Source organism: Taudactylus pleione, unplaced genomic scaffold (genome assembly GCF_031769625.1).
Source record: "Taudactylus pleione unplaced genomic scaffold, aTauple2 ptg002033l, whole genome shotgun sequence".
Classification (NCBI taxonomy): Eukaryota; Metazoa; Chordata; class Amphibia; order Anura; family Myobatrachidae; genus Taudactylus; species Taudactylus pleione.
In genome coordinates, this window is record NW_028286428.1 from 139,624 (window position 1) to 164,916 (window position 25,293).

Genomic DNA, 25,293 nt, shown 5'->3' on the forward strand with positions numbered 1-25,293 from the left:
GGTGTCACATATCACATTACTCAGCGCAGTCTCCTATATACAGACTCAGGAGCACACAGATATACAGGTGTCACCTATCACATTACTCAGCGCAGTCTCCATATACAGTCAGGAGCACACATATATATAGGTGTCATATCACATTACTCAGCACAGTCTCCAATATACAGACTCAGGAGCACACAGATGTACTGGTGTCACATATCACACTACTCAGCGCAGTCTCCTATATACAGACTCAGGAGCACACACATATACAGGTGTCACATATCACATTACTCACCGCAGTCTCCCATATACAGACTCAGGAGCACACAGATATACAGGTGTCACATGTCACATTACTCAGCACAGTCTCCCATATACAGACTCAGGAGCACACAGATGTACAGGTGTCAGATATCACATTACTCAGCGCAGTCTCTCATATACAGACTCAGGAGCACACAGATATACAGGTGTCACATATCGCATTACTCAGCGCAGTCTCTCATATACAGACTCAGGAGCATACAGGTGTCACATATCACATTGCTCAGCGCAGTCTCCTATATACAGACTCAGGAGCACACAGATATACAGGTGTCACCTATCACATTACTCAGCGCAGTCTCCATATACAGAGTCAGGAGCACACAGATATACAGGTGTCATATCACATTACTCAGCACAGTCTCCAATATACGGACTCAGGAGCACACAGATGTACTGGTGTCACATATCACACTACTCAGCGCAGTCTCCTATATACAGACTCAGGAGCACACACATATACAGGTGTCATATATCACATTACTCACCGCAGTCTCCCATATACAGACTCAGGAGCACACAGATATACAGGTGTCACATGTCACATTACTCAGCGCAGTCTCCTATATACAGACTCAGGAGCACACAGATATACAGGTGTCACATATCACAGCGCAGTCTCCCATATACAGACTCAGGAGCACACAGATATACAGGTGTCACATATCGCATTACTCAGTGCAGTCTCTCATATACAGACTCAGGAGCACACAGATATACAGGTGTCACATATCGCATTACTCAGCGCAGTCTCTCATATACAGACTCAGGAGCACACAGATATACAGGTGTCACATATCGCATTACTCAGCGCAGTCTCTCATATACAGACTCAGGAGCACACAGATATACAGGTGTCACCTATCACATTACTCAGCGCAGTCTCCCATATACAGACTCAGGAGCACACAGATATACAGGTGTCACCTATCACATTACTCAGCGCAGTCTCCCATATACAGACTCAGGAGCAGACAGATATACAGGTGTCACACGTCACATTACTCAGCTCAGTCTCCCATATACAGACTCAGGAGCACACAGATATACAGGTGTCACACGTCACATTACTCAGCTCAGTCTCCCATATACAGACTCAGGAGCACACAGATATACAGGTGTCACACGTCACATTACTCAGCGCAGTGTCCTATATACAGACTCAGGAGCACACAGATATACAGGTGTCACCTATCACATTACTCAGCGCAGTCTCCATATACAGAGTCAGGAGAACACAGATATACAGGTGTCACATGTCACATTACTCAGCACAGTCTCCCATATACAGACTCAGGAGCACACAGATATACAGGTGTCACATATCACATTACTCAGCGCAGTCTCCAATATACAGACTCAGTAGCACACAGATGTACTGGTGTCACATATCACATTACTCAGTGCAGTCTCCCATATACAGACTCAGGAGCACACAGATATACAGGTGTCACATTACTCAGCGCAGTCTCCCATATACAGACTCAGGAGCACACAGATATACAGGTGTCACATATCACATTACTCAGCGCAGCCTCCCATATACAGACTCAAGAGCACACAGATATACAGGTGTCACATATCATATTGCTCAGCACAGTCTCCCATATACAGACTCAGGAGCACACAGATATACAGGTGTCACATATCACATTACTCAGCGCAGTCTCCCATATACAGACTCAGGAGCACATAGATATACAGGTGTCACCTATCACATTACTCAGCGCAGTCTCCCATATACAGACTCAGGAGCACACAGATATACAGGTATCACATTACTCAGCGCAGTCTCCCATATACAGACTCAGGAGCACACAGATATACATGTGTCACATATCACATTACTCAGCGCAGTCTCCCATATACAGACTCAGGAGCACACAGATATACAGGTGTCACATATCACATTACTCAGCGCAGTCTCTCATATACAGACTCAGGAGCACACAGATATACAAGTGTCACATATCGCATTATTCAGCACAGTCTCCCATATACAGACTCAGGAGCACACAGATATACAGGTGTCACAAATCACATGACTCAGCGCAGTCTCCATATACAGACTCAGGAGCACACAGATATACAGGTGTCACATATCGCATTACTCAGCGTCACATATCACATTACTCAGCGCAGTCTCTCATATACAGACTCAGGAGCACACAGATATACAGGTGTCACCTATCACATTACTCAGCGCAGTCTCCTATATACAGACTCAGGAGCACACAGATATACAGGTGTCACACGTCACATTACTCAGCTCAGTCTCCCATATACAGACTCAGGAGCACACAGATATACAGGTGTCACACGTCACATTACTCAGCTCAGTCTCCCATATACAGACTCAGGAGCACACAGATATACAGGTGTCACACGTCACATTACTCAGCTCAGTCTCCCATATACAGACTCAGGAGCACACAGATATACAGGTGTCACATATCACATTACTCAGCGCAGTCTCCCATATACAGACTCAGGAGCACACAGATATACAGGTGTCACATATCACATTACTCAGCGCAGTCTCCCATATACAGACTCAGGAGCACACAGATGTACAGGTGTCACATATCACATTACTCAGCGCAGTCTCTCATATACAGACTCAGGAACACACAGATATACAGGTGTCACATATCGCATTACTCAGCACAGTCTCTCATATACAGACTCAGGAGCATACAGGTGTCACATATCACATTTCTCAGCGCAGTCTCCTATATACAGACTCAGGAGCACACAGATATACAGGTGTCACCTATCACATTACTCAGCGCAGTCTCCATATACAGTCAGGAGCACACATATATATAGGTGTCATATCACATTACTCAGCACAGTCTCCAATATACAGACTCAGGAGCACACAGATGTACTGGTGTCACATATCACACTACTCAGCGCAGTCTCCTATATACAGACTCAGGAGCACACACATATACAGGTGTCACATATCACATTACTCACCGCAGTCTCCCATATACAGACTCAGGAGCACACAGATATACAGGTGTCACATGTCACATTACTCAGCACAGTCTCCCATATACAGACTCAGGAGCACACAGATGTACAGGTGTCAGATATCACATTACTCAGCGCAGTCTCACATATACAGACTCAGGAGCCCACAGATATACACGTGTCACATATCGCATTACTCAGCGCAGTCTCTCATATACAGACTCAGGAGCATACAGGTGTCACATATCACATTGCTCAGCGCAGTGTCCTATATACAGACTCAGGAGCACACAGATATACAGGTGTCACCTATCACATTACTCAGCGCAGTCTCCATATACAGAGTCAGGAGAACACAGATATACAGGTGTCACATGTCACATTACTCAGCACAGTCTCCCATATACAGACTCAGGAGCACACAGATATACAGGTGTCACATATCACATTACTCAGCGCAGTCTCCAATATACAGACTCAGGAGCACACAGATGTACTGGTGTCACATATCACATTACTCAGCGCAGTCTCCCATATACAGACTCAGGAGCACACAGATATACAGGTGTCACATTACTCAGCGCAGTCTCCCTTATACAGACTCAGGAGCACACAGATATACAGGTGTCACATATCATATTGCTCAGCACAGTCTCCCATATACAGACTCAGGAGCATACAGATATACAGGTGTCACATATCACATTACTCAGCGCAGTCTCCCATATACAGACTCAGGAGCACACAGATATACAGGTGTCACCTATCACATTACTCAGCGCAGTCTCCCATATACAGACTCAGGAGCACACAGATGTACAGGTGTCACATATCACATTACTCAGCGCAGTCTCTCGTATACAGACTCAGGAGCATACAGGTGTCACATATCACATTGCTCAGCGCAGTCTCCTATATACAGACTCAGGAGCACACAGATATACAGGTGTCACCTATCACATTACTCAGCGCAGTCTCCATATACAGAGTCAGGAGCACACAGATATACAGGTATCACATTACTCAGCGCAGTCTCCCATATACAGACTCAGGAGCTCAAAGATATACATGTGTCACATATCACATTACTCAGCGCAGTCTCCCATATACAGACTCAGGAGCACACAGATATACTGGTGTCACATATCACATTACTCAGCGCAGTCTCCCATATACAGACTCAGGATCACACAGATATACAGGTGTCACCTATCACATTACTCAGCGAAGTCTCTCATATACAGACTCAGGAGCACACAGATATACAGGTGTCACATATCACATTACTCAGCGCAGTCTCCCATATACAGACTCAGGAGCACACAGATATACAGGTGTCACATATCGCATTACTCAGCGCAGTCTCCCATATACAGACTCAGGAGCACACAGATATATAGGTGTCACATATCACATTACTCAGCGCAGTCTCCCATATATAGACTCAGGAGCACAGAGATATACAGGTATCACATTACTCAGCGCAGTCTCCCATATACAGACTCAGGAGCACACAGATATACAGGTGTCACATATCACATTACTCAGCGCAGGCTCCCATATACAGACTCAGGAGCACACAGATATACAGGTGTCACATATCACATTACTCAGCGCAGGCTCCCATATACAGACTCAGGAGCACACAGATATACAGGTGTCACATTACTCAGCGCAGTCTCCCTTATACAGACTCAGGAGCACACAGATATACAGGTGTCACATATCATATTGCTCAGCACAGTCTCCCATATACAGACTCAGGAGCATACAGATATACAGGTGTCACATATCACATTACTCAGCGCAGTCTCCCATATACAGACTCAGGAGCACACAGATATACAGGTGTCACCTATCACATTACTCAGCGCAGTCTCCCATATACAGACTCAGGAGCACACAGATGTACAGGTGTCACATATCACATTACTCAGCGCAGTCTCTCGTATACAGACTCAGGAGCATACAGGTGTCACATATCACATTGCTCAGCGCAGTCTCCTATATACAGACTCAGGAGCACACAGATATACAGGTGTCACCTATCACATTACTCAGCGCAGTCTCCATATACAGAGTCAGGAGCACACAGATATACAGGTATCACATTACTCAGCGCAGTCTCCCATATACAGACTCAGGAGCTCAAAGATATACATGTGTCACATATCACATTACTCAGCGCAGTCTCCCATATACAGACTCAGGAGCACACAGATATACTGGTGTCACATATCACATTACTCAGCGCAGTCTCCCATATACAGACTCAGGATCACACAGATATACAGGTGTCACCTATCACATTACTCAGCGAAGTCTCTCATATACAGACTCAGGAGCACACAGATATACAGGTGTCACATATCACATTACTCAGCGCAGTCTCCCATATACAGACTCAGGAGCACACAGATATACAGGTGTCACATATCGCATTACTCAGCGCAGTCTCCCATATACAGACTCAGGAGCACACAGATATATAGGTGTCACATATCACATTACTCAGCGCAGTCTCCCATATATAGACTCAGGAGCACAGAGATATACAGGTATCACATTACTCAGCGCAGTCTCCCATATACAGACTCAGGAGCACACAGATATACAGGTGTCACATATCACATTACTCAGCGCAGGCTCCCATATACAGACTCAGGAGCACACAGATATACAGGTGTCACATATCACATTACTCAGCGCAGGCTCCCATATACAGACTCAGGAGCACACAGATATACAGGTATGACATATCACAGCGCAGTCTCCCATATACAGACTCAGGAGCACACAGATATACAGGTGTCACATATCGCATTACTCAGCGCAGTCTCTCATATACAGACTCAGGAGCACACAGATGTACAGGTGTCACATATCGCATTACTCAGCGCAGTCTCTCATATACAGACTCTGGAGCATACAGGTGTCACATATCACATTACTCAGCGCAGTCTCTCATATACAGACTCAGGAGCACACAGATATACAGGTGTCACATATCACATTACTCAGCGCAGTCTCTCATATACAGACTCAGGAGCACACAGATATACAGGTGTCACATATCGCATTACTCAGCGCAGTCTCTCATATACAGACTCAGGAGCACACAGATATACTGGTGTCACATATCGCATTACTCAGCGCAGTCTCCCATATACAGACTCAGGAGCACACAGATATACAGGTGTCACCTATCACATTACTCAGCGCAGTCTCCTATATACAGACTCAGGAGCACACAGATATACAGGTTTCACCTATCACATTACTCAGCGCAGTGTCCTATATACAGACTCAGGAGCACACAGATATACAGGTGTCACACGTCACATTACTCAGCTCAGTCTCCCATATACAGACTCAGGAGCACACAGATATACAGGTGTCACACGTCACATTACTCAGCTCAGTCTCCCATATACAGACTCAGGAGCACACAGATATACAGGTGTCACATATCACATTACTCAGCGCAGTCTCCCATATACAGACTCAGGAGCACACAGATGTGCAGGTGTCACATATCACATTACTCAGCGCAATCTCCCATATACAGACTCAGGAGCACACAGATGTACAGGTGTCACATATCGCATTACTCAGCGCAGTCTCTCATATACAGACTCAGGAGCACACAGATATACAGGTGTCACATATCGCATTACTCAGCGCAGTCTCTCATATACAGACTCAGGAGCATACAGGTGTCACATATCACATTACTCAGCGCAGTCTCCTATATACAGACTCAGGTGACACCTGTATATCTGTGTGCTCCTATCACATTACTCAGGGCAGTCTCCATATACAGTCAGGAGCACACATATATATAGGTGTCATATCACATTACTCAGTACAGTCTCCAATATACAGACTCAGGAGCACACAGATATACAGGTGTCACATATCACATTACTCAGCGCAGTCTCCATATACAGAGTCAGGAGAACACAGATATACAGGTGTCACATATCACATTACTCAGCACAGTCTCCCATATACAGACTCAGGAGCACACAGATATACAGGTGTCACACGTCACATTACTCAGAGCAGTCTTCAATATACAGACTCAGGAGCATACAGGTGTCACATATCACATTGCTCAGCGCAGTCTCCTATATACAGACTCAGGAGCACACAGACATACAGGTGTCACCTATCACATTACTCAGCGCAGTATCCATATACAGAGTCAGGAGCACACAGATATACAGGTGTCATATCACATTACTCAGCACAGTCTCCAATATACGGACTCAGGAGCACACAGATGTACTGGTGTCACATATCACACTACTCAGCGCAGTCTCCTATATACAGACTCAGGAGCACACACATATACAGGTGTCATATATCACATTACTCACCGCAGTCTCCCATATACAGACTCAGGAGCACACAGATATACAGGTGTCACATGTCACATTACTCAGCGCAGTCTCCTATATACAGACTCAGGAGCACACAGATATACAGGTGTCACATATCACAGCGCAGTCTCCCATATACAGACTCAGGAGCACACAGATATACAGGTGTCACATATCGCATTACTCAGTGCAGTCTCTCATATACAGACTCAGGAGCACACAGATATACAGGTGTCACATATTGCATTACTCAGCGCAGTCTCTCATATACAGACTCAGGAGCACACAGATATACAGGTGTCACATATCGCATTACTCAGCGCAGTCTCTCATATACAGACTCAGGAGCACACAGATATACAGGTGTCACCTATCACATTACTCAGCGCAGTCTCCCATATACAGACTCAGGAGCACACAGATATACAGGTGTCACCTATCACATTACTCAGCGCAGTCTCCCATATACAGACTCAGGAGCAGACAGATATACAGGTGTCACACGTCACATTACTCAGCTCAGTCTCCCATATACAGACTCAGGAGCACACAGATATACAGGTGTCACACGTCACATTACTCAGCTCAGTCTCCCATATACAGACTCAGGAGCACACAGATATACAGGTGTCACATATCACATTACTCAGCGCAGTCTCCCATATACAGACTCAGGAGCACACAGATGTGCAGGTGTCACATATCACATTACTCAGCGCAATCTCCCATATACAGACTCAGGAGCACACAGATGTACAGTTGTCACATATCGCATTACTCAGCGCAGTCTCTCATATACAGACTCAGGAGCACACAGATATACAGGTGTCACATATCGCATTACTCAGCGCAGTCTCTCATATACAGACTCAGGAGCATACAGGTGTCACATATCACATTACTCAGCGCAGTCTCCTATATACAGACTCAGGTGACACCTGTATATCTGTGTGCTCCTATCACATTACTCAGGGCAGTCTCCATATACAGTCAGGAGCACACATATATATAGGTGTCATATCACATTACTCAGTACAGTCTCCAATATACAGACTCAGGAGCACACAGATATACAGGTGTCACATATCACATTACTCAGCGCAGTCTCCATATACAGAGTCAGGAGAACACAGATATACAGGTGTCACATATCACATTACTCAGCACAGTCTCCCATATACAGACTCAGGAGCACACAGATATACAGGTGTCACACGTCACATTAGTCAGAGCAGTCTTCAATATACAGACTCAGGAGCATACAGGTGTCACATATCACATTGCTCAGCGCAGTCTCCTATATACAGACTCAGGAGCACACAGACATACAGGTGTCACCTATCACATTACTCAGCGCAGTATCCATATACAGAGTCAGGAGCACACAGATATACAGGTGTCATATCACATTACTCAGCACAGTCTCCAATATACGGACTCAGGAGCACACAGATGTACTGGTGTCACATATCACACTACTCAGCGCAGTCTCCTATATACAGACTCAGGAGCACACACATATACAGGTGTCATATATCACATTACTCACGGCAGTCTCCCATATACAGACTCAGGAGCACACAGATATACAGGTGTCACATGTCACATTACTCAGCGCAGTCTCCTATATACAGACTCAGGAGCACACAGATATACAGGTGTCACATATCACAGCGCAGTCTCCCATATACAGACTCAGGAGCACACAGATATACAGGTGTCACATATCGCATTACTCAGTGCAGTCTCTCATATACAGACTCAGGAGCACACAGATATACAGGTGTCACATATCGCATTACTCAGCGCAGTCTCTCATATACAGACTCAGGAGCACACAGATATACAGGTGTCACATATCGCATTACTCAGCGCAGTCTCTCATATACAGACTCAGGAGCACACAGATATACAGGTGTCACCTATCACATTACTCAGCGCAGTCTCCCATATACAGACTCAGGAGCACACAGATATACAGGTGTCACCTATCACATTACTCAGCGCAGTCTCCCATATACAGACTCAGGAGCAGACAGATATACAGGTGTCACACGTCACATTACTCAGCTCAGTCTCCCATATACAGACTCAGGAGCACACAGATATACAGGTGTCACACGTCACATTACTCAGCTCAGTCTCCCATATACAGACTCAGGAGCACACAGATATACAGGTGTCACATATCACATTACTCAGCGCAGTCTCCCATATACAGACTCAGGAGCACACAGATGTACAGGTGTCACATATCACATTACTCAGCGCAGTCTCTCATATACAGACTCAGGAGCACACAGATATACAGGTGTCACATATCGCATTACTCAGCACAGTCTCTCATATACAGACTCAGGAGCATACAGGTGTCACATATCACATTTCTCAGCGCAGTCTCCTATATACAGACTCAGGAGCACACAGATATACAGGTGTCACCTATCACATTACTCAGCGCAGTCTCCCATATACAGACTCAGGAGCACACATATATATAGGTGTCACATATCACATTACTCAGCGCAGTCTCCAGTATACAGACTCAGGAGCACACAGATGTACTGGTGTCACATACCACAATACTCAGCGCAGTCTCCAATATACAGACTCAGGAGCACACACATATACAGGTGTCACATATCACATTACTCAGCGCAGTCTCCCATATACAGACTCAGGAGCACACAGATATACAGGTGTCACATGTCAAATTACTCAGCACAGGCTCCCATATACAGACTCAGGAGCACACAGATATACAGGTGTCACATATCACATTACTCAGCGCAGTCTCCAATATACAGACTCAGTAGCACACAGATGTACTGGTGTCACATATCACATTACTCAGTGCAGTCTCCCATATACAGACTCAGGAGCACACAGATATACAGGTGTCACATTACTCAGCGCAGTCTCCCATATACAGACTCAGGAGCACACAGATATACAGGTGTCACATATCACATTACTCAGCGCAGTCTCCCATATACAGACTCAAGAGCACACAGATATACAGGTGTCACATATCATATTGCTCAGCACAGTCTCCCATATACAGACTCAGGAGCACACAGATATACAGGTGTCACATATCACATTACTCAGCGCAGTCTCCCATATACAGACTCAGGAGCACACAGATATACAGGTGTCACCTATCACATTACTCAGCGCAGTCTCCCATATACAGACTCAGGAGCACACAGATATAGAGGTGTCACATATCACATTACTCAGCGCAGTCTCCCATATACAGACTCAGGAGCACACAGATATACAGGTATCACATTACTCAGCGCAGTCTCCCATATACAGACTCAGGAGCACACAGATATACATGTGTCACATATCACATTACTCAGCGCAGTCTCTCATATACAGACTCAGGAGCACACAGATATACAAGTGTCACATATCGCATTATTCAGCACAGTCTCCCATATACAGACTCAGGAGCACACAGATATACAGGTGTCACAAATCACATGACTCAGCGCAGTCTCCATATACAGACTCAGGAGCACACAGATATACAGGTGTCACATATCGCATTACTCAGCATCACATATCACATTACTCAGCGCAGTCTCTCATATACAGACTCAGGAGCACACAGATATACAGGTGTCACCTATCACATTACTCAGCGCAGTCTCCTATATACAGACTCAGGAGCACACAGATATACAGGTGTCACACGTCACATTACTCAGCTCAGTCTCCCATATACAGACTCAGGAGCACACAGATATACAGGTGTCACACGTCACATTACTCAGCTCAGTCTCCCATATACAGACTCAGGAGCACACAGATATACAGGTGTCACACGTCACATTACTCAGCTCAGTCTCCCATATACAGACTCAGGAGCACACAGATATACAGGTGTCACATATCACATTACTCAGCGCAGTCTCCCATATACAGACTCAGGAGCACACAGATATACAGGTGTCACATATCACATTACTCAGCGCAGTCTCCCATATACAGACTCAGGAGCACACAGATGTACAGGTGTCACATATCACATTACTCAGCGCAGTCTCTCATATACAGACTCAGGAGCACACAGATATACAGGTGTCACATATCGCATTACTCAGCACAGTCTCTCATATACAGACTCAGGAGCATACAGGTGTCACATATCACATTTCTCAGCGCAGTCTCCTATATACAGACTCAGGAGCACACAGATATACAGGTGTCACCTATCACATTACTCAGCGCAGTCTCCATATACAGTCAGGAGCACACATATATATAGGTGTCATATCACATTACTCAGCACAGTCTCCAATATACAGACTCAGGAGCACACAGATGTACTGGTGTCACATATCACACTACTCAGCGCAGTCTCCTATATACAGACTCAGGAGCACACACATATACAGGTGTCACATATCACATTACTCACCGCAGTCTCCCATATACAGACTCAGGAGCACACAGATATACAGGTGTCACATGTCACATTACTCAGCACAGTCTCCCATATACAGACTCAGGAGCACACAGATGTACAGGTGTCAGATATCACATTACTCAGCGCAGTCTCACATATACAGACTCAGGAGCCCACAGATATACAGGTGTCACATATCGCATTACTCAGCGCAGTCTCTCATATACAGACTCAGGAGCATACAGGTGTCACATATCACATTGCTCAGCGCAGTGTCCTATATACAGACTCAGGAGCACACAGATATACAGGTGTCACCTATCACATTACTCAGCGCAGTCTCCATATACAGAGTCAGGAGAACACAGATATACAGGTGTCACATGTCACATTACTCAGCACAGTCTCCCATATACAGAATCAGGAGCACACAGATATACAGGTGTCACATATCACATTACTCAGCGCAGTCTCCAATATACAGACTCAGGAGCACACAGATGTACTGGTGTCACATATCACATTACTCAGCGCAGTCTCCCATATACAGACTCAGGAGCACACAGATATACAGGTGTCACATTACTCAGTGCAGTCTCCCTTATACAGACTCAGGAGCACACAGATATACAGGTGTCACATATCATATTGCTCAGCACAGTCTCCCATATACAGACTCAGGAGCATACAGATATACAGGTGTCACATATCACATTACTCAGCGCAGTCTCCCATATACAGACTCAGGAGCACACAGATATACAGGTGTCACCTATCACATTACTCAGCGCAGTCTCCCATATACAGACTCAGGAGCACACAGATGTACAGGTGTCACATATCACATTACTCAGCGCAGTCTCTCATATACAGACTCAGGAGCATACAGGTGTCACATATCACATTGCTCAGCGCAGTCTCCTATATACAGACTCAGGAGCACACAGATATACAGGTGTCACCTATCACATTACTCAGCGCAGTCTCCATATACAGAGTCAGGAGCACACAGATATACAGGTATCACATTACTCAGCGCAGTCTCCCATATACAGATGCAGGAGCTCAAAGATATACATGTGTCACATATCACATTACTCAGCGCAGTCTCCCATATACAGACTCAGGAGCACACAGATATACTGGTGTCACATATCACATTACTCAGCGCCGTCTCCCATATACAGACTCAGGATCACACAGATATACAGGTGTCACCTATCACATTACTCAGCGCAGTCTCCCATATACAGACTCAGGAGCACACAGATATACAGGTGTCACCTATCACATTACTCAGCGCAGTCTCCTATATACAGACTCAGGAGCACACAGATATACAGGTGTCACATATCACATTACTCAGCGAAGTCTCTCATATACAGACTCAGGAGCACACAGATATACAGGTGTCACATATCACATTACTCAGCGCAGTCTCCCATATACAGACTCAGGAGCACACAGATATACAGGTGTCACATATCGCATTACTCAGCGCAGTCTCCCATATACAGACTCAGGAGCACACAGATATATAGGTGTCACATATCACATTACTCAGCGCAGTCTCCCATATATAGACTCAGGAGCACAGAGATATACAGGTATCACATTACTAAGCGCAGTCTCCCATATACAGACTCAGGAGCACACAGATATACAAGTGTCACATATCACATTACTCAGCGCAGTCTCCTATATACAGACTCAGGAGCACACAGATATACAGGTGTCACATATCACATTACTCAGCGCAGGCTCCCATATACAGACTCAGGAGCACACAGATATACAGGTATGACATATCACAGCGCAGTCTCCCATATACAGACTCAGGAGCACACAGATATACAGGTGTCACATATCGCATTACTCAGCGCAGTCTCTCATATACAGACTCAGGAGCACACAGATGTACAGGTGTCACATATCGCATTACTCAGCGCAGTCTCTCATATACAGACTCTGGAGCATACAGGTGTCACATATCACATTACTCAGCGCAGTCTCTCATATACAGACTCAGGAGCACACAGATATACAGGTGTCACATATCACATTACTCAGCGCAGTCTCTCATATACAGACTCAGGAGCACACAGATATACAGGTGTCACATATCGCATTACTCAGCGCAGTCTCTCATATACAGACTCAGGAGCACACAGATATACTGGTGTCACATATCGCATTACTCAGCGCAGTCTCCCATATACAGACTCAGGAGCACACAGATATACAGGTGTCACCTATCACATTACTCAGCGCAGTCTCCTATATACAGACTCAGGAGCACACAGATATACAGGTTTCACCTATCACATTACTCAGCGCAGTGTCCTATATACAGACTCAGGAGCACACAGATATACAGGTGTCACACGTCACATTACTCAGCTCAGTCTCCCATATACAGACTCAGGAGCACACAGATATACAGGTGTCACACGTCACATTACTCAGCTCAGTCTCCCATATACAGACTCAGGAGCACACAGATATACAGGTGTCACATATCACATTACTCAGCGCAGTCTCCCATATACAGACTCAGGAGCACACAGATGTGCAGGTGTCACATATCACATTACTCAGCGCAATCTCCCATATACAGACTCAGGAGCACACAGATGTACAGGTGTCACATATCGCATTACTCAGCGCAGTCTCTCATATACAGACTCAGGAGCACACAGATATACAGGTGTCACATATCGCATTACTCAGCGCAGTCTCTCATATACAGACTCAGGAGCATACAGGTGTCACATATCACATTACTCAGCGCAGTCTCCTATATACAGACTCAGGTGACACCTGTATATCTGTGTGCTCCTATCACATTACTCAGGGCAGTCTCCATATACAGTCAGGAGCACACATATATATAGGTGTCATATCACATTACTCAGTACAGTCTCCAATATACAGACTCAGGAGCACACTGATATACAGGTGTCACATATCACATTACTCAGCGCAGTCTCCATATACAGAGTCAGGAGAACACAGATATACAGGTGTCACATATCTCATTACTCAGCACAGTCTCCCATATACAGACTCAGGAGCACACAGATATACAGGTGTCACACGTCACATTACTCAGAGCAGTCTTCAATATACAGACTCAGGAGCATACAGGTGTCACATATCACATTGCTCAGCGCAGTCTCCTATATACAGACTCAGGAGCACACAGACATACAGGTGTCACCTATCACATTACTCAGCGCAGTATCCATATACAGAGTCAGGAGAACACCGATATACAGGTGTCACATGTCACATTACTCAGCGCAGTCTCCAATATACAGACTCAGGAGCACACAGATATACAGGTATCACATATCACACTACTCAGCGCAGTCTCCTATATACAGACTCAGGAGCACACACATATACAGGTGTCACATATCACATTACTCAGCGCAGTCTCCCATATACAGACTTAGGAGCACACAGATATACAGGTGTCACATATCGCATTACTCAGCGCAGTCTCTCATATACAGACTCAGGAGCACACAGATATACAGGTGTCACATATCGCATTACTCAGCTCAGTCTCCCATATACAGACTCAGGAGCACACAGATGTACTGGTGTCACATATCACACTACTCAGCGCAGTCTCCTATATACAGACTCAGGAGCACACACATATACAGGTGTCACATATCACATTACTCAGCGCAGTCTCCAATATACAGACTCAGGAGCACACAGATATACAGGTGTCACATTACTCAGCACAGTCTCCCATATACAGACTCAGGAGCACACAGATATACAGGTGTCACATATCACATTACTCAGCGCAGTCTCCAATATACAGACTCAGGAGCACACAGATGTACTGGTGTCACATATCACATTACTCAGCGCAGTCTCCCATTTACAGACTCAGGAGAACACAGATATACAGGTATCACATTACTCAGCGCAGTCTCCCATATACAGACTCAGGAGCACACAGATATACAGGTGTCACCTATCACATTACTCAGCGCAGTCTCCCATATACAGACTCAGGAGCACACAGATATACAGGTGTCACATATCACATTACTCAGCGCAGTCTCCCATATACAGACTCAGGAGCACACAGATATACAGGTATCACATTACTCAGCACAGTCTCCCATATACAGACTCAGGAGCACACAGATATACAGGTGTCACATATCATATTGCTCAGCACAGTCTCCCATATACAGACTCAGGAGCACACAGATATACAGGTGTCACATATCACATTACTCAGCGCAGTCTCTCATATACAGACTCAGGAGCACACAGATATACAGGTGTCACCTATCACATTACTCAGCGCAGTCTCCCATATACAGACTCAGGAGCACACAGATATACAGGTGTCACCTATCACTTTACTCAGCGCAGTCTCCCATACACAGACTCAGGAGCACACAGATATACAGGTGTCACATATCATATTACTCAGCGCAGTCTCCTATATACAGACTCAGGAGCACACAGATATACAGGTGTCACATATCACATTACTCAGCGCAGTCTCCCATATACAGACTCAGGAGCACACAGATATACAGGTATCACATATCACAGCGCAGTCTCCCATATACAGACTCAGGAGCACACAGATATACAGGTGTCACATATCATATTGCTCAGCACAGTCTCCAATATACAGACTCAGGAGCACACAGATATACAGGTGTCACATATCACATTACTCAGCGCAGTCTCCCATATACAGACTCAGGAGCACACAGATATACAGGTGTCACCTATCACATTACTCAGCGCAGTCTCCCATATACAGACTCAGGAGCACACAGATATACAGGTGTCACCTATCACTTTACTCAGCGCAGTCTCCCATACACAGACTCAGGAGCACACAGATATACAGGTGTCACATATCACATTACTCAGCGCAGTCTCCTATATACAGACTCAGGAGCACACAGATATACAGGTGTCACATATCACATTACTCAGCGCAGTCTCCCATATACAGACTCAGGAGCACACAGATATACAGGTGTCACATATCACATTACTCAGCGCAGTCTCCCATATACAGACTCAGGAGCACACAGATATACAGGTATCACATTACTCAGCACAGTCTCCCATATACAGACTCAGGAGCACACAGATATACAGGTGTCACATATCATATTGCTCAGCACAGTCTCCCATATACAGACTCAGGAGCACACAGATATACAGGTGTCACATATCACATTACTCAGCGCAGTCTCTCATATACAGACTCAGGAGCACACAGATATACAGGTGTCACCTATCACATTACTCAGCGCAGTCTCCCATATACAGACTCAGGAGCACACAGATATACAGGTGTCACCTATCACTTTACTCAGCGCAGTCTCCCATACACAGACTCAGGAGCACACAGATATACAGGTGTCACATATCATATTACTCAGCGCAGTCTCCTATATACAGACTCAGGAGCACACAGATATACAGGTGTCACATATCACATTACTCAGCGCAGTCTCCCATATACAGACTCAGGAGCACACAGATATACAGGTATCACATATCACAGCGCAGTCTCCCATATACAGACTCAGGAGCACACAGATATACAGGTGTCACATATCATATTGCTCAGCACAGTCTCCAATATACAGACTCAGGAGCACACAGATATACAGGTGTCACATATCACATTACTCAGCGCAGTCTCCCATATACAGACTCAGGAGCACACAGATATACAGGTGTCACCTATCACATTACTCAGCGCAGTCTCCCATATACAGACTCAGGAGCACACAGATATACAGGTGTCACCTATCACTTTACTCAGCGCAGTCTCCCATACACAGACTCAGGAGCACACAGATATACAGGTGTCACATATCACATTACTCAGCGCAGTCTCCCATATACAGACTCAGGAGCACACAGATATACAGGTATCACATATCACAGCGCAGTCTCCCATATACAGACTCAGGAGCACACAGATATACAGGTGTCACATATCGCATTTCTCAGCGCAGTCTCTCATATACAGACTCAGGAGCACACAGATATACAGGTGTCACATATCGCATTACTCAGCGCAGTCTCTCATATACAGACTCAGGAGCATACAGGTATCACATTACTCAGCGCAGTCTCTCATATACAGACTCAGGAGCACACAGATATACAGGTGTCACATATCACATTACTCAGAGCAGTCTCTCATATACAGACTCAGGAGCACACAGATATACAGGTGTCACATATCGCATTACTCTGCTCAGTCTCCGATATACAGACTCAGGAGCACACAGATATACAGGTGTCACATATCACATTACTCAGCTCAGTCTCCCATATACAGACTCAGGAGCACACAGATATACAGGTGTCACGTATCACATTACTCAGCGCAGTCTCTCATATACAGACTCAGTAGCACACAGATATACAATTGTCACCTATCACATTACTCAGCGCAGTCTCCATATACAGAGTCAGGAGAACACAGATATACAGGTGTCACATGTCACATTACTCAGCACAGTCTCCCATATACAGACTCAGGAGCACACAGATATACAGGTGTCACATATCACATTACTCAGCGCAGTCTCCAATATACAGACTCAGGAGCACACAGATGTACTGGTGTCACATATCACATTACTCAGCGCAGTCTCCCATATACAGACTCAGGAGCACACAGATATACAGGTGTCACATTACTCAGTGCAGTCTCCCTTATACAGACTCAGGAGCACACAGATATACAGGTGTCACATATCATATTGCTCAGCACAGTCTCCCATATACAGACTCAGGAGCATACAGATATACAGGTGTCACATATCACATTACTCAGCGCAGTCTCCCATATACAGACTCAGGAGCACACAGATATACAGGTGTCACCTATCACATTACTCAGCGCAGTCTCCCATATACAGACTCAGGAGCACACAGATGTACAGGTGTCACATATCACATTACTCAGCGCAGTCTCTCATATACAGACTCAGGAGCATACAGGTGTCACATATCACATTGCTCAGTGCAGTCTCCTATATACAGACTCAGGAGCACACAGATATACAGGTGTCACCTATCACATTACTCAGCGCAGTCTCCATATACAGAGTCAGGAGCACACAGATATACAGGTATCACATTACTCAGCGCAGTCTCCCATATACAGACTCAGGAGCTCAAAGATATACATGTGTCACATATCACATTACTCAGCGCAGTCTCCCATATACAGACTCAGGAGCACACAGATATACTGGTGTCACATATCACATTACTCAGCGCAGTCTCCCATATACAGACTCAGGATCACACAGATATACAGGTGTCACCTATCACATTACTCAGCGCAGTCTCCCATATACAGACTCAGGAGCACACAGATATACAGGTGTCACCTATCACATTACTCAGCGCAGTCTCCTATATACAGACTCAGGAGCACACAGATATACAGGTGTCACATATCACATTACTCAGCGAAGTCTCTCATATACAGACTCAGGAGCACACAGATATACAGGTGTCACCTATCACATTACTCAGCGCAGTCTCCATATACAGAGTCAGGAGCACACAGATATACAGGTATCACATTACTCAGCGCAGTCTCCCATATACAGACTCAGGAGCTCAAAGATATACATGTGTCACATATCACATTACTCAGCGCAGTCTCCCATATACAGACTCAGGAGCACACAGATATACTGGTGTCACATATCACATTACTCAGCGCAGTCTCCCATATACAGACTCAGGATCACACAGATATACAGGTGTCACCTATCACATTACTCAGCGCAGTCTCCCATATACAGACTCAGGAGCACACAGATATACAGGTGTCACCTATCACATTACTCAGCGCAGTCTCCTATATACAGACTCAGGAGCACACAGATATACAGGTGTCACATATCACATTACTCAGCGAAGTCTCTCATATACAGACTCAGGAGCACACAGATATACAGGTGTCACATATCACATTACTCAGCGCAGTCTCCTATATACAGACTCAGGAGCACACAGATATACAGGTGTCACATATCACATTACTCAGCGAAGTCTCTCATATACAGACTCAGGAGCACACAGATATACAGGTGTCACATATCACATTACTCAGCGCAGTCTCCCATATACAGACTCAGGAGCACACAGATATACAGGTGTCACATATCGCATTACTCAGCGCAGTCTCCCATATACAGACTCAGGAGCACACAGATATATAGGTGTCACATATCACATTACTCAGCGCAGTCTCCCATATATAGACTCAGGAGCACAGAGATATACAGGTGTCACATATCACATTACTCAGCGCAGTCTCCCATATACAGACTCAGGAGCACACAGATATACAAGTGTCACATATCACATTACTCAGCGCAGTCTCCTATATACAGACTCAGGAGCACACAGATATACAGGTGTCACATATCACATTACTCAGCGCAGGCTCCCATATACAGACTCAGGAGCACACAGATATACAGGTATGACATATCACAGCGCAGTCTCCCATATACAGACTCAGGAGCACACTCATATACAGGTGTCACATATCGCATTACTCAGCGCAGTCTCTCATATACAGACTCAGGAGCACACAGATGTACAGGTGTCACATATCGCATTACTCAGCGCAGTCTCTCATATACAGACTCTGGAGCATACAGGTGTCACATATCACATTACTCAGCGCAGTCTCTCATATACAGACTCAGGAGCACACAGATATACAGGTGTCACATATCACATTACTCAGCGCAGTCTCTCATATACAGACTCAGGAGCACACAGATATACAGGTGTCACATATCGCATTACTCAGCGCAGTCTCTCATATACAGACTCAGGAGCACACAGATATACTGGTGTCACATATCGCATTACTCAGCGCAGTCTCCCATATACAGACTCAGGAGCACACAGATATACAGGTGTCACCTATCACATTACTCAGCGCAGTCTCCTATATACAGACTCAGGAGCACACAGATATACAGGTTTCACCTATCACATTACTCAGCGCAGTGTCCTATATACAGACTCAGGAGCACACAGATATACAGGTGTCACACGTCACATTACTCAGCTCAGTCTCCCATATACAGACTCAGGAGCACACAGATATACAGGTGTCACACGTCACATTACTCAGCTCAGTCTCCCATATACAGACTCAGGAGCACACAGATATACAGGTGTCACATATCACATTACTCAGCGCAGTCTCCCATATACAGACTCAGGAGCACACAGATGTGCAGGTGTCACATATCACATTACTCAGCGCAATCTCCCATATACAGACTCAGGAGCACACAGATGTACAGGTGTCACATATCGCATTACTCAGCGCAGTCTCTCATATACAGACTCAGGAGCACACAGATATACATTTGTCACATATCGCATTACTCAGCGCAGTCTCTCATATACAGACTCAGGAGCATACAGGTGTCACATATCACATTACTCAGCGCAGTCTCCTATATACAGACTCAGGTGACACCTGTATATCTGTGTGCTCCTATCACATTACTCAGGGCAGTCTCCATATACAGTCAGGAGCACACATATATATAGGTGTCATATCACATTACTCAGTACAGTCTCCAATATACAGACTCAGGAGCACACAGATATACAGGTGTCACATATCACATTACTCAGCGCAGTCTCCATATACAGAGTCAGGAGAACACAGATATACAGGTGTCACATATCTCATTACTCAGCACAGTCTCCCATATACAGACTCAGGAGCACACAGATATACAGGTGTCACACGTCACATTACTCAGAGCAGTCTTCAATATACAGACTCAGGAGCATACAGGTGTCACATATCACATTGCTCAGCGCAGTCTCCTATATACAGACTCAGGAGCACACAGACATACAGGTGTCACCTATCACATTACTCAGCGCAGTATCCATATACAGAGTCAGGAGAACACCGATATACAGGTGTCACATGTCACATTACTCAGCGCAGTCTCCAATATACAGACTCAGGAGCACACAGATATACAGGTATCACATATCACAGTACTCAGCGCAGTCTCCAATATACAGACTCAGGAGCACACACATATACAGGTGTCACATATCACATTACTCAGCGCAGTCTCCCATATACAGACTCAGGAGCACACAGATATACAGGTGTCACATATCGCATTACTCAGCGCAGTCTCTCATATACAGACTCAGGAGCACACAGATATACAGGTGTCACATATCGCATTACTCAGCTCAGTCTCCCATATACAGACTCAGGAGCACACAGATGTACTGGTGTCACATATCACACTACTCAGCGCAGTCTCCTATATACAGACTCAGGAGCACACACATATACAGGTGTCACATATCACATAACTCAGCGCAGTCTCCAATATACAGACTCAGGAGCACACAGATATACAGGTGTCACATTACTCAGCACAGTCTCCCATATACAGACTCAGGAGCACACAGATATACAGGTGTCACATATCACATTACTCAGCGCAGTCTCCAATATACAGACTCAGGAGCACACAGATGTACTGGTGTCACATATCACATTACTCAGCGCAGTCTCCCATATACAGACTCAGGAGAACACAGATATACAGGTATCACATTACTCAGCGCAGTCTCCCATATACAGACTCAGGAGCACACAGATATACAGGTGTCACCTATCACATTACTCAGCGCAGTCTCCCATATACAGACTCAGGAGCACACAGATATACAGGTGTCACATATCACATTACTCAGCGCAGTCTCCCATATACAGACTCAGGAGCACACAGATATACAGGTGTCACCTATCACTTTACTCAGCGCAGTCTCCCATACACAGACTCAGGAGCACACAGATATACAGGTGTCACATATCACATTACTCAGCGCAGTCTCCTATATACAGACTCAGGAGCACACAGATATACAGGTGTCACATATCACATTACTCAGCGCAGTCTCCCATATACAGACTCAGGAGCACACAGATATACAGGTATCACATATCACAGCGCAGTCTCCCATATACAGACTCAGGAGCACACAGATATACAGGTGTCACATATCATATTGCTCAGCACAGTCTCCAATATACAGACTCAGGAGCACACAGATATACAGGTGTCACATATCACATTACTCAGCGCAGTCTCCCATATACAGACTCAGGAGCACACAGATATACAGGTGTCACCTATCACATTACTCAGCGCAGTCTCCCATATACAGACTCAGGAGCACACAGATATACAGGTGTCACCTATCACTTTACTCAGCGCAGTCTCCCATACACAGACTCAGGAGCACACAGATATACAGGTGTCACATATCATATTACTCAGCGCAGTCTCCTATATACAGACTCAGGAGCACACAGATATACAGGTGTCACATATCACATTACTCAGCGCAGTCTCCCATATACAGACTCAGGAGCACACAGATATACAGGTATCACATATCACAGCGCAGTCTCCCATATACAGACTCAGGAGCACACAGATATACAGGTGTCACATATCGCATTTCTCAGCGCAGTCTCTCATATACAGACTCAGGAGCACACAGATATACAGGTGTCACATATCGCATTACTCAGCGCAGTCTCTCATATACAGACTCAGGAGCATACAGGTATCACATTACTCAGCGCAGTCTCTCATATACAGACTCAGGAGCACACAGATATACAGGTGTCACATATCACATTACTCAGAGCAGTCTCTCATATACAGACTCAGGAGCACACAGATATACAGGTGTCACATATCGCATTACTCTGCTCAGTCTCCGATATACAGACTCAGGAGCACACAGATATACAGGTGTCACATATCACATTACTCAGCTCAGTCTCCCATATACAGACTCAGGAGCACACAGATATACAGGTGTCACGTATCACATTACTCAGCGCAGTCTCTCATATACAGACTCAGTAGCACACAGATATACAGGTGTCACCTATCACATTACTCAGCGCAGTCTCCATATACAGAGTCAGGAGAACACAGATATACAGGTGTCACATGTCACATTACTCAGCACAGTCTCCCATATACAGACTCAGGAGCACACAGATATACAGGTGTCACATATCACATTACTCAGCGCAGTCTCCAATATACAGACTCAGGAGCACACAGATGTACTGGTGTCACATATCACATTACTCAGCGCAGTCTCCCATATACAGACTCAGGAGCACACAGATATACAGGTGTCACATTACTCAGTGCAGTCTCCCTTATACAGACTCAGGAGCACACAGATATACAGGTGTCACATATCATATTGCTCAGCACAGTCTCCCATATACAGACTCAGGAGCATACAGATATACAGGTGTCACATATCACATTACTCAGCGCAGTCTCCCATATACAGACTCAGGAGCACACAGATATACAGGTGTCACCTATCACATTACTCAGCGCAGTCTCCCATATACAGACTCAGGAGCACACAGATGTACAGGTGTCACATATCACATTACTCAGCGCAGTCTCTCATATACAGACTCAGGAGCATACAGGTGTCAAATATCACATTGCTCAGTGCAGTCTCCTATATACAGACTCAGGAGCACACAGATATACAGGTGTCACCTATCACATTACTCAGCGCAGTCTCCATATACAGAGTCAGGAGCACACAGATATACAGGTATCACATTACTCAGCGCAGTCTCCCATATACAGACTCAGGAGCTCAAAGATATACATGTGTCACATATCACATTACTCAGCGCAGTCTCCCATATACAGACTCAGGAGCACACAGATATACTGGTGTCACATATCACATTACTCAGCGCAGTCTCCCATATACAGACTCAGGATCACACAGATATACAGGTGTCACCTATCACATTACTCAGCGCAGTCTCCCATATACAGACTCAGGAGCACACAGATATACAGGTGTCACCTATCACATTACTCAGCGCAGTCTCCTATATACAGACTCAGGAGCACACAGATATACAGGTGTCACATATCACATTATTCAGCGAAGTCTCTCATATACAGACTCAGGAGCACACAGATATACAGGTGTCACCTATCACATTACTCAGCGCAGTCTCCATATACAGAGTCAGGAGCACACAGATATACAGGTATCACATTACTCAGCGCAGTC